This window comes from Trachypithecus francoisi, unplaced genomic scaffold (genome assembly GCF_009764315.1).
Source record: "Trachypithecus francoisi isolate TF-2019V2 unplaced genomic scaffold, Tfra_2.0 Lachesis_group10, whole genome shotgun sequence".
In the NCBI taxonomy this organism is placed as follows: domain Eukaryota; kingdom Metazoa; phylum Chordata; class Mammalia; order Primates; family Cercopithecidae; genus Trachypithecus; species Trachypithecus francoisi.
Window position 1 is genome coordinate 22,332,870 of NW_022681455.1, and position 13,170 is coordinate 22,346,039.

General features: G+C 41.9%; 1 long non-coding RNA gene across 1 annotated transcript in view; it reads left to right on the forward strand.

Moving 5' to 3' along the window:
• LOC117086790 overlaps positions 1-13,170 on the forward strand; it is a 466,047-nt gene that overhangs the window by 398,859 nt on the left and 54,018 nt on the right. The window contains exons 8-9 of the long non-coding RNA XR_004438576.1: positions 4,853-4,997; positions 11,604-11,824. This is a non-coding gene — a long non-coding RNA (uncharacterized LOC117086790). The remainder of the gene's footprint in view (positions 1-4,852; positions 4,998-11,603; positions 11,825-13,170) is intronic.

Below are 13,170 nucleotides of genomic sequence, written 5' to 3' on the forward strand. Positions count from 1 at the left end.
TCTCTTTGCCTGTGGCCATGTAAGACACCCTTTGCTCTTCCTTCATCTTCTGCCGTGATTATGAGGCCTCCCCAGCCTTGTGGAACTGTGAGTCCATTAAATTTCTTTCCTTTATAAATCACCCAGTCTTGGGTATGTCTTTATTAGCAGTGTGAGAATGGACTAATTACAATGATTGTGACAATGACTATGGCCATTGTACAGATAAGGAAGCCAGCTCAGAGTGGCAAGTCACCTGGGCCTGAACATCTTGCTAATAAGCAGCATAGCATGTTCCTTGATTACTCTGTTATATGTGGCTCTAAAAGGTTTTTTCTGTGTGCGTTCATATGGATGTTAGCAGAACCAATGTAAGTGTAGTTAATGGAATTATTATTTCTCATGCCTACTATGATTTCTTGTCTGATTGGAACATAATACTCCAGGATCAGGTTTGTTATACTTCCATCTATGACATGTGCCCCAAATGGCAGTGACCTTATGGCAGAGATTGGCTCAGGAGAAGTATTTTCTCATCTTCTGGAATGTCCTACTAATGAAATAACTTAAAAGACAAGGACATATGAAGGTGATTCTATAATATTAACTCTAGCCATTATTAAATTCTTAATGCATGTCACATATGCTTCCATTTGCTTACCTGCATTAATTTTTTCACTCTGCATAATACTCTTATGAGGAAGGCACCATTTTTTTTTTTTTTTTTCATTTAAAGATGAAAAGGTTAAGGCACAAGAAGATGCATAACTTGCCAAGGTCCCAAAGCTAGTGTGGGTTCCAATCCAGGTCCTCTGGCTCCACAGCCACTCTCCAGTGCTGCTTTGGAGCCTGATACATTAGTAACTGGTAGCTCCCTAAGAACCTTGACTTTGGCTTTAGTTGATTTAGAAAATATTTTTATGTGTGTGTGTGTACTTCCAAATCTCTCATATTTTCTCATTAATTATAAGTAGTCCACGATTGTCAGGACTATAGTTGTAAAATATAACTCAAGGCATAATGAGAAAGTAGATTTTAGTCATTTGGAATGGTTAGGAACAGCTCTCTGTGTACCTTTCCAGGAATTTAATGTTTTAACTGGGCATAGTGACCCGAAATGTTTGGAGAAAGTGAGAGATTTTGTGTCTATATACATAGGTGTCCCTGTGTCATCTTTTTCTTTAGCTTGAAGTACTCAGGATGGAAAAACAAATCTTGGGAAAGATGAAAGAGTAGAACTAAAGGAAATACCACACAAGTTACAAAGGACTGGAGGTTTATGACTAATTTATAATGTCCACTGTCCTTGTGAAAATTACGTGGGATAGTTTATCTTTTTCTATTTGGGAAGATACATTTTTTATATTTAAAAATATCTTGTCTTTAGAGTTCTTTTAAGTATAATGATTGGAGGGCTGAGATATACAAACTAGATTATTTTCATCTGATCTTTTTCTTTTAGTATTTGGGGTAATTTAAATGCTTCTTCATTCACTCACATACTTATTCAACAGATATTTATTGAACGCCTACTATATACCAGACACTCTGCTAGACCCTGAGGATAAAAGGTAGATAAGATGCTGAATCTGTCCTCCAAGCATTTGGATTCTGGTGCAGAAACTCTTGTGTACCCAGTTAGCCCCTGCAGTTTGAGAAGTGCTACACTAGCAGAATGAAAAGTTCTGTAAGGCCACAGAGGAGGGAGGGAGTAATTCCTCCTGTGGTTATGAACAGAAATTTGAGCTAAGTCTTTTAAAGGATGAATAATAAGGTTGGGTAGGCCAAGTGGGCAGGGAGGGCCCAAGAGAAAAGGTGCTCAAATGCCTAGAGTATGAAAAGGACAGAGTAACTATCATTAACTCACAGCTAGGAACACTGATCCCTGTAACCAGCTTGGCTTACCTGAGAAGGAAATGCTACCACCTCTGTGGGTTCCCCCCACCAGTCTTCATTTAGACGGGCGGATCACGAGGTCAGGAGATCGAGACCATCCTGGCTAACACGGTGAAACCCCGTCTCTACTAAAAATACAAAAACTAGCCGGGCGAGGTGGCGGGCGCCTGTAGTCCCAGCTACTCGGGAGGCTGAGGCAGGAGAATGGCGTAAACCCGGGAGGCGGAGCTTGCAGTGAGCTGAGATCTGGCCACTGCACTCCAGTCCGGGCGACAGAGCGAGACTCCGCCTCAAAAAAAAAAAAAAAAAATTAGAGGATGACAGCAGTGGTGGTGGTGGCGGCGGCGGCGGCGGATGCTGCTGCTGCTGCTTTTTCTTCTTCCTTTTCTGGTTAGCTTGATAGATTTGGGTTAGATATAGGCATTTTCCACATCAGGTTTTAGTTCTTTATTTTTTCAACTTTTATTTTATTTTCTTTTTTTTCTTTTTTTGAGACAGAGTCTTTCTATGTTGCCCAGGCTGGAGTGCAGTGGTGCGATCTCAGCTTACTGCAACCTCTGCCTCCCGGGTTCAAGCAGTTCTCCTGCCTCAGTCTCCCAAGTAGCTGGGATTACAGGCATGCACTACCACACCCAGCTAATTTTTATATTTTTAGTAGAGATAGGGGTTTCACCATGTCAGCTAGGCTGGTCTCCAACTCCGGACCTCAGATAATCCACCTGCCTTGGCCTCCCAAAGTGCTGGGAGCGTGAACCACTGTGCCTGGCCTCAAAAACTTTTATTTTAAATATGGGGGTACATGTGCAGATTTGTTGCATGGGAATATTGTGTGATGCTGAGGTTTGGAGTACAGATCCCATCATCTAGGTAGTGAGCATAGTGGCCAATAGGTAGTCTAATGTGCCCCATCCGTATCCAGGCTTTAACCATACTAAGACAGTGGGAAAAAAACTGAGCTGTTTACTATCACCCAATGAAGTGGAAAGTTTTCTACCATTTTGCTTCTATGTCATTTTCATATTACTTTTTTTGGGAAATTGGATTTTCTGCCATTCTACTAGACTATATCTCTTTGATCACTACCTATGTGCCCAAATCACTGCTTCTCCCAACTTTTTTTGTGGGCCATCATCTATGAGCATGATATGTCCATGTGGTGACTTCCTCTGTTTGTTTAAATTTGCACATTTAGAGTTTTATGTTAGGACAGTAAAACACTCATGTCTAAATAACTTACAAGTCCTGGGAAACTCATAAAAATGACCTGACATGATGTTTTGTGCCTATAATAAACCTTGCAGATGGCTAAGAGAAGAATGAAGATGTTTTGACTTACTGTCTCTTCAATTACGTTATAAAAAATTCGGCAGACTTGTCCATGATCATTAGGAAAATGAATGATTTTCCTATTATAAATTACAAGTGCCACAAACTACATAAGGACTGTAATTGACAGGTATCAACTGGTAGCATTTATTTACATTCTCCAAGGCAACCCACAGAACTGTAGTGCTCACCATATTTGTTCAGAAAAATATGTTTTTAAGTAAATAAAACTTCCTTAACACTGGTTACTATAGTTAAGCAACTTAATTCCAATTGTTAACTTTGTTTAGTAAATGATAGATGAAACATGATTTTGTAAGATAAAAGAATATGGTGCCAAAATATTATATGAGCATGATGCCAAAAATACACACACACACACATACACACACACCCCTGAATACATTGTTTATAGTGTTTTCTAATTCAGGAAAACTGGAAGATGATTTGAAAGTATTATGATCAACTTTGTATTTATTCCAGGAAAATTTACATGAGGAGAAAATACATTAATGTTGGCATGTAATAAAAACCAACATTTTGTTATATAATTCATTTTGTGATTTACATTTCTATAATTTATTCAATAAACCTAATAAATGTTGGGTAATGAATGAATTTAGTTTCATGAGTAAAAAATAGTACATGAATGATCTGTCATTCTACAAAACTGCTGAATTGTGAATATGTTTTTTGTGAGTATTTTCTTCCCTTCCTCCTTGTCCCATCCATATGTCCTTCCTTCTTACCCTAACCTCCTACAACCGAGGATAGCATGTTGAGGGAAGAAATCGTCAGAAGTTTTAATTATATTCAGGATGAGAGTTCTGTTCAACACATCATCATTGGTTAATTTAGTAATTTCTAGAATTCTGCCTAGACTTGAAAATACTTTCAATACTCATTGCTGAATATTGCTGTTCTCTGCATGTTTTTCTTCTGGGATTGAACTGGACAGGATTTTGGTTTTTTAACGCATTCCAGTGGGTATAAGTATATTGGCTAGTAAAGGTTCCCTTAATTGACCTGGTTTTAATAAAAAATGGTCCAGTACTCCTGCCACTCATTTTTCTCTTTTTTGAAACCGCAGATTAATAACCTGGTGTTATCTCTATCACCAAGGTGAGAAATTCTGCCAACAGTGGTTTACAAAAGCAGCTTTGGGGTTGGATCTGGAGAGTGGCTAGAATTTTACCAAAACTAGATCTCTGTTTTTCTTCTAAATTACGTATGGACAGTTTCAACAATTAAGTTACCAAATTCACATTTTATATTCTGTTCACATATCAGGAAACATTTAGCCCAAAGTCTGTTTACATAAAAATTTCTTTTTGGATATTTTCTTCTACTCTGAGGACACATGCCTGCCTTTCCCCAGTATGTTCTCCACCGCTCTCAGTGCCTTGAGTATAGTGAGCCTTCAATAAAGAGTCAGTGAATGAATCTCTTTGTCATTGTGTCTCTATTATGTAGAGTGGAAATCTGTGCTGGAACAATAGCTAGTAGATGATCTGCACCAGGGAGGCCTGGGCTAGACTTCAAAAGCTGTTTGCCCATCCCGGCAAGGCAAAACATGTTCTTTTTGGGCTGGGAGGTCACAGCTCTATCCCCGTTCAAGACTGCACCTCCTTTTTTCTCTCTTCCTTCCCAGGAGCCGTGGAGTCCAAGTGTGACTGCCAAGAGAAATCCAGCAAAGCCAAATAGCCCGAGCATGTAGCCCTGCCCGAAGCCTGCCACACGCATGGAAAACCCAGAGGAAATGAGTGAGGCTCAATGGGAAGAAGGGAGCCAGCCAGGTGAGCAAGCTCATCAGTCTGGAGGCTAGCGCCACTGGAAAGAATCCCGGGCGGTTCTGTTTATTTGGCAAGTTCGGGCCATGACCTGAGCTTACACTAAATTACCTCAGAGCAAATTATTTTTTACCAAGCCATGTAAATGTTAGGTCAACTCCCTAGAGCTTTTGGGCTGAAGACAGATGACTACATCAAAGGCTGCTCTTGAGTTTCCAGGTGTGGCTGGGGGAATTGTCTGTCTTCTTTCAGGAAGACATTTCTAACTCTTCCCCTTTCCCTACCTCAGATGAATTATTTTGTTTCATGCCAATTTAAGTGTTACCTAGAGACTTTTTACATAGAGCCAATGTATTTTTTATTTATTTATTTATTTTATTATTATTATTTTTTGAGACGGAGTCTCACTCTGTTTGCCCAGGCTGGAATGTTGTGGCACGATCTAGCTCACCGCAAGCCCTGCCTCCTGGGTTTACGCCATTCTCCTGCCTCAGGCTCTGGAGTAGCTGGGACTACAGGCACCCGCCACCACGCCCGGCTAATTTTTTTGTATTTTTAATAGAGGTGGGGTTTCACCGTGGTCTCGATCTCCTGACCTCTTGATCCGCCCGCCTCAACCTCCCAAAGTGCTGGGATTACAGGCATGAGCCACCGCACCCGGCCACATAGAGCCAATTTAATTGAACATAGAGTCCTCTGGTTTTGGTATGAGTGGGTGTGCCTGTGTGCGTGCCTTCATAAGAGGAGGCCAGGCTGTGTTTCTTATTTATAAATACAAATTTCACATCACAGTCTTGGGTGGATATATTCTGAAGTATCCTCCTAGGTAAATTGAATCGGACTATGGTGGATTTTTTTTTTTTTTTTTTTTTTTTTGGCAGGGGGAAGCGTTGTAATAATTAAATCACAAGTTGAAGGCTTGTGCAAAGTTTGGTGCTATATTGGGATTTACCAGGGTTCCATTGTGATTCTAAGTTCATTTTAAATTTCTGCCCCCTGCCTTCCTTTCCATTTATGTTAAGTGTTATTACTTTGTATTTCAGTGATAACAGAATGTTACTTAAAAATGCTTCCAGCCAGGCATGGTGGCTCACGCCTGTAATCTCAGCACTGAGGTAGGAGGATGGCTTGAGCCCAGGAGTTTGAGAGCAGGCTGACCACCATGGTAAAACCCTGTCTCTAGAAAAAATACAGAAATTAGCCAGGCATGGTGGCATGTACCTGTAGTCTCAGCTACTCAGGAGGCTGAGGTGAGAGAATTGCTTGAGCCCAGGGAGGTTGAGGCTGCAATGAGCCGTGCTCAAAACAAAACAAACAGCTCCCATTCTACCACACCTAAAATCCATATTGTATATCAAAAAAGGAAGTTTGATACCTGAAATGACTCTCAGCAGGGCTTCTCAACCTCTGTTCCCTGGCATTTGGGGCTGTATCATTCAGTATTGTGGGAAGCTGTCCAGTGCATTGCAGAATATATGGTAGCACCCCTGGCCTCTACCCAGTAGATGCCAGTAGCGTAATTCCTCTCCCCAGCTGTGGCAACCAGAAATGTTCTGTGGGGGAGAAATTTGCCCCCAGTTGAAAACCATTGTTCTAGGGATTGATTCAACAAAGGAAAAGAAGGTAAAGAAAATAGTAAAGATGTCACGTATGGAATTTTGTTTTTGTTGTTTGTTTGTTTATTTTGTAATGTTACCCTGTGAATTTCCAAAGAAAGCAAATCCTAAGACAATGCAGTCTGCCACTAGAACTCCCATTTAGCCACCAGTTCTCTCTCTGTTATTGACTGGAATTTAGTTTGGATTAATATAACAGTTACAACTCACTTACAACAAGTATGGACTTTGATGCTGTCATTATCAACTGAAGAACTCCCAGGTGTTTATATTAAACACGCAGAACTTCCTATGAAGTGGCCGTTCTGATCACTGGGTGTTTTCACAGGGCTGACTTATTGGGGGAAAAAGAGGGAGTGGTTGGAGAAAAAGACTCAAATAAGGCTAATGCAAGACTTTAATGACTGAATGTATGAGTTGAATGAAGAAACACGCCTACTCTACACTGCAATTCAGCAGTTTTTTGAATGGGAGGTCAGATACATGATTTAAATACAGGTTTCATTTAATGCAGTATCTTTTACGGTACTAAAAAAAGGTCTGGGATCCTGCATTCTTCCTGTATAGGATTGTAATTCATTCTCTCTGCTCTCACTCTCTTTCCAAATTTACTTCTACCTCTGTCATAGAATGTTTGAGCTGCCAGACAAGTAGGATCATGTCACTGCTGTGACTTAACATGAAATGTCCTGTGTCTTTATTTCAAATGTTCTGTTTTTCCTCTATTTTCTGCTCACATGAACATACACTCTTGCCAGGCACATTCTGGCTTTTCTTATTTCTCTTTCTGATTTTGCCTCCTTCCTGCCCCTGTTTTCTTCCCTTTTCTCTGGCTATAGAAACAGTCAGGTGGCCTTGCTGGCATCATCCTACCTCTTTTGAACTATGTTACCCAGGAACTTCCATTTATTATGCCTCGAGCACTCTCTTTCTTTAATACTATATCTCTCTGAGGGATAGTTAATGATCTTTGCAGCAAATGAAGGTGAACTGTAGCCACATTATTGTTAGAATACAGCCAACTATATGGAACAGATTGGGCTGAGCTTTGAACAGCTGGGGCTGGCAGAGTGAGTCTTGACTTCTCTCGGAAGAGTTCCAGAACTGCCAAATCATCAAACTTGAAGGGGAAAGAGGGACGAGAAAGGTTATAGGGATAGTGGTTCCTGCAGGTGCTTTTTGCTTTTGTGATCTACCTTTTGTGAAATGTTTACTAGTTTGTGGATCTGGCAAAACATGGGCTAATTGAACCCAAGAGCTGCTGTCACTGCCACAGACTAGACCCGCTTAATGGCCATGATGGTGTTTTATTGTTCATTTGCAGGTACTGAATATGGGATAAAATGGATGCTTTTGTTGTGAAAGCTTGTGGCTCTTTTCAGGCAACTGAAACTAGGCTTAGGTTTGAGGATAATTTTGATTTGCAATGTGCTTGTAACTCTAATATAAATTTAATAATGGCTCCATTGGGACTTTTGGACTATAGTATGGCTTCCTGGTGGATATAATAAATGAGAAATAGGCGAGGTAAGACAGATACCATAACCTGGGGGACCAGAGAGCTTAATCAATCCTTCAAAAATGTAGTGTTTGCTCATATAAGGAGTTGTGTGTGTGTATGTACATGCATGGGTGCATATATGTTTAAATGACTTGCTGCCAATATTTTTTTAATGTTTATATAAACATTTGGTCAATTTTTCCAAAGAAGCCAGAATCTGGCTTCGCTGGTCTCCCATGGTCATTATCAGCTGTGGCTGAATAACAAGTACTCCATACCTCTCCTGGGTGGGCAGGGCAGGGGCTTTCCAATTCACTAGCATTTACACCCCCTACCCCCACTGTTATTGCACAGATTGGCCTTTGCAAGAAAAGTTCAGGAGAGAAAAGAGACAAGCCTTGCGATTGGGAAATAATGGGTTAGAATCTCAGCTTCAGAGGCAGCTTTATCCATTGGGGAAATTATTAAACTTTCTGAGCCGTAGTTTCCTCCAGAGTAGAATGGGAATATACTCTGCACTCTCATGGTAGCTGGAAGGAATATTAAGCAAAACAGCGTATTTAAAGTTTCTAAAACAACTATGTGCATACACAGGAGGATTGCTGTACACATTTGCTGTTACTGTCGTTTTCAGTTGCTGTGTATCATAGGTGAGTTGATACCAATCCTTTAGTGTCCTATTGAGCATGTTACAAAATTTGATAAACACTTCTGTTACTCAGAACAAAGGAGGAAACCTGTGCCTCGGCTTCCCATATTTCGGGTTTTATTCTACAATAAAATATGTAGTTTTTCTATGGGAAAAAAATCCAATAGAAACAGATTTCTTAAGGGTAGCACAATTTGAAGAGAGAAAAATCTTATAATTTAGTTCATATTAGGTGGACTCTTAGTTTCCTTTTGACGGAGTCAAGACTTTGTAGTTTTGCATCTACTTTCCTGAAGTTTCTGCCCCACACCCCACCCCAATCACATTCAAAATCAGACTGACGGTAATCCTGTACATGGAACATGTGCTGAATCCTCATGGAAGGAAAGGTAAAGAAATGAAAGCCCTATAGAAATTAATAGATTTCCTTAGAGGTGGGCATGGAATGTAGCTTTTGGTTAGGCTTGCAATGCTGCGTTGAAGGTTTGTCAGCATTTTGTGCACACAGATTCTTTAAAACCTTTAAGGATGTTTCCCCTACAGCATTGCATTCAGTTGGCATCATTTCTCTAATGTCTGACTTTTGACATCTATCAGAAAGTTTCAGTACGTCTTTTGATGCCACACCAGCTGGGGGCAGGGACTACCTGGTTATTATAGTCATGGTTCAGAAATACAGGTTCTCCCCCCCTATTTTTATACTTCCTGCATCGATGGGTTTCCTTTAGATGTGGATATTTCACTTAAATGCATAGTCTTGTCTCAAAATGGTAAGGGATACCAGTGTAGTAGTTTCTTCTTCTGCTTCTGAAAGTGACTGGGAAACTTGCATCTTTCAATAAAATGCTTTCTAGAAGAAGGCAAGGTGGCTAGAAACTGTTAAGGCAGCTCAGGGATCAGTAGGAGACAATAGATGTTAAAGGTAAAAAGTGACTTGTGATTACATCAGTTATGGAGTCCAGAAATCCAACCAGGTTTGTAGGTAACCAGTTACATTTCAAATGTGATCTTAAGCCCACCCTGAGTGAGTGAACCTCAACATGAGAGTAGAAGACCCTGAAACGGAAGATATGAGAAGATAAAATATTGTTTTCAGAGCCCTAGGTTTTTGTTTGTTTGTTTTTTGACATTTTTGTAAATGGAGGAATAGGACTACCTCTGGAACCTAAAATTGGGCTGAAATCCAGGTCCAGTTCTAGGTGATTGCTCAGGGTCCCTTCGCATTCCTTCCTCTATCTGCTCCTGCCCACTTGAGTGAAGGCAGTGAATAATAAAAGAGGAAAGAATGTGAATGAAAAGGAGAGGATGCAGAGAATGAAGATTACCTGTCTTTTGTAAACCTTTTGTCCTAATCACCAAAAGTATGTGGCATGTGTAAGTCTGAGAAAATATTTAGGTGAATCCCTTGAAATTGTCAGTATTTGTATGGAGTGGTTTTATTTATTTATTTATTTATTGTCAGAAATTGTATGGAGTGGTTTTAAAAAACCACACAAGGCTGGGCGCAGTGGCTCACGCCTGTAATCCCAGCACTTTAGGAGGCTGAGGCAGGTGGATCACCTGAGGTCAGGAGTTTGAGACCAGTGTGGCCAATGTGGGGAAACCCTGTCCCTACTAAAAATACAAAAATTAGCTGGGTGTGGTGGCACGCGCCTGTAATCCCAGCTACTCGGGTGGCTAAGGCAGGAGAATTGCTTGAACCCAGGAGATAGTGTTTGCAGTGACCTGAGATGGTGCCACTGTACTCCAGCCTGGGCAACAGAGTGAGGATCTGTCTCAAAAATAAATAAAAATAAAAAAAAAAACCACACAAGTTTGGGCATCTGATTGGTGGATTTTTTCCTTTTGCATATGCTTTTCTAACACATGCAGATATTTTCTGCTTTGAATTTTCTTATAATCAGGCTTTCCTTTTTTTTTTTTTTTTTGAGACGGAGTCTCGCTCTGTCGCCCCCGGGCTGGAGTGCAGTGGCCGGATCTCAGCTCACTGCAAGCTCCACCTCCGGGGTTTACGCCATTCTCCTGCCTCAGCCTCCTGAGTAGCTGGGACTACAGGCACCTGCCACCTCGCCTGGCTAGATTTTTGTATTTTTTAGTAGAGACGGGGTTTCACCCTGTTAGCCAGGATGGTCTCGATCTCCTGACCTCGTGATCTGCCCGTCTCGGCCTCCCAAAGTGCTGGGATTACAGGCTTGAGCCACCGCGCCCGGCCTATAATCAGGCTTTCTTAATAAGAAAGTAAGTTTTCTGATATTGTAGTTATTGCCTCGAATCTCTTAGTAGAGGAGTAGAGGCAACAAAAAGGAAAGCCAAGTGTGGGGGTGACTGAAGACCATGGAGTGTTTTCAGATCACTCACCTGGGAACTTGTATGGCAGTTATCGGGTTCCAAAGATCCAAAATCAGGTGTTCTAACTTAACTGACTTGAATATTTACTTTGAAAATAAGAAATGAATATAAAAAAGTTGAAAAGTTATACACATGGGCATGATTTATTGAAACCTGTTCTTAGTTAGGGTAGATTGAACCTTGTTGAAAGTTGTGAAATTTGCTCAAATAGTCATTTTCTTCTCTTTTTTTCTAGGTCAGAATGATTTCATGAATATTGTAATAGTTTGGGCAAAGAACAAATTTGCTTAGTCAAGAAACATTAAAAGCCTCTAAGAAGGCCTAGAGGTAGTGAAATCAGTGGTCCTCTGGTGGGCATGGTGTGTGTGCGTGTGTGTGTGTGCACGCACGTGTGTGACTCATCTGGGGTTGGCTCGGAGTGAAAGAGACAGATGCTTCCTTCGCCTGCTTGTTTCCTGGTTCTCAAAGCCCCTATTTCATTGTTGTTTTATTTTAAGGTTCGATGCCTTCTCCATCCGTCAGTGAGGGTGTGGAGAGCCTGCAGGCGTGTGCCTACCTCTGTAACTTGCTATTCCTTGTGTAATGTCAAGTGGAAGTGCGAAGCACCACAAACTGCTCTGAGCGGAGCCCACTTCCCTTCACCCACGGAGAGCGTGAAGCAGTTACACCAACATCAATCAAGGAAAACCCACAGGCTGAGCTCACACGGTTGAAGCAGGTGCGTGAGCGAGTACTCTGTGACAGGCACACGTGATTGAGGTGTACCTCGGCGTCTTCCCACAGATGTCGGTTACGATGACTGTGTGGGGCTGTGCCCGCTCCCTGCAGAGCTGAGCCTGTCATGCTTGTGGGACACAGCGGGTGCAGCTCTTGGCAGCTCCGTGGGGTGAGCAGGTCAGATAGTTCTGAAGTAGGCTTCTTTGCTGTTTACTCACTTGTTTAATGGCGAGTAGAAGAATCTGGGAGAAATAGTGTTTTATTTTCTTTCTGTGGTGTTTTGCAGTGAGAATACCCCTGGGATTACTCCTTTAAAATAGTAAAGAAGAGGCTGGGTGTGGTGGCTCAGGTCTATAATGCCAGCTCTTTGAGAGGCTAAAGCAGGAAGATTGTTTGAGCCTAGGAGTTCAAGATCAGCCTGGGCAACATAGGGAGACACCATCTCTAAAAGAATTTTTTTTTAAATTCACTGTGTGTGGTAGTGTCCCCCTCTTCTCCCAGCTACTTGGAGGCAGAGATGGAAAGATCCTTTAAGCTCGTGAGGTGAAAAATGCAGTGAGCCATGGTTGTGCCACTGCACTCCAGCCTGGGCAACAGAGCGAGACTGTCTCAAAAATAAATAAATAAATAAAATAAGATAAAATAGTAAACAAGAAAACATTAGTATTAATTGATTTGCTAAGCCTAAGGGGGAAAATGTAAGGTCTTGAATCTCTGTATGTATGCATATGTGTGTATACGTATCTATCAGCATATATCAAATATTTATGTATGGAGTGGTTTTTAAAAACCACACAAGGAGGCCGGGCGCGGTGGCTCAAGCCTGTAATCCCAGCACTTTGGGAGGCCGAGATGGGCGGATCACGAGGTCAGGAGATCAAGACCATCCTGGCTAATACGGTGAAACCCCGTCTCTACTAAAAAATACAAAAAACTAGCCCGGCGAGGTGGCGGGCACCTGTAGTCCCAGCTACTCGGGAGGCTGAGGCAGGAGAATGGCGTAAACCCGGGAGGCGGAGCTTGCAGTGAGCTGAGATCCGGCCACTGCACTCCAGCCTGGGCGACAGAGCGAGACTCCGTCTCAAAAAAAAAAAAAAAAAAAAGCACACAAGGCTGGGCGCGGTGGCTCATGCCTGTAATCCCAGCACTTTAGGAGGCTGAGGCAGGCGGATCACCTGAGATCAGGAGTTTGAGACCAGCCTAGACAATGTGGAGAAACCCTGTCCCTACTAAAAAATACAAAAAACTAGCCCGGCGAGGTGGCGGGCACCTGTAGTCCCAGCTACTCGGGAGGCTGAGGCAGGAGAATGGCGTAAACCCGGGAGGCGGAGCTTGCAGTGAGCTGAG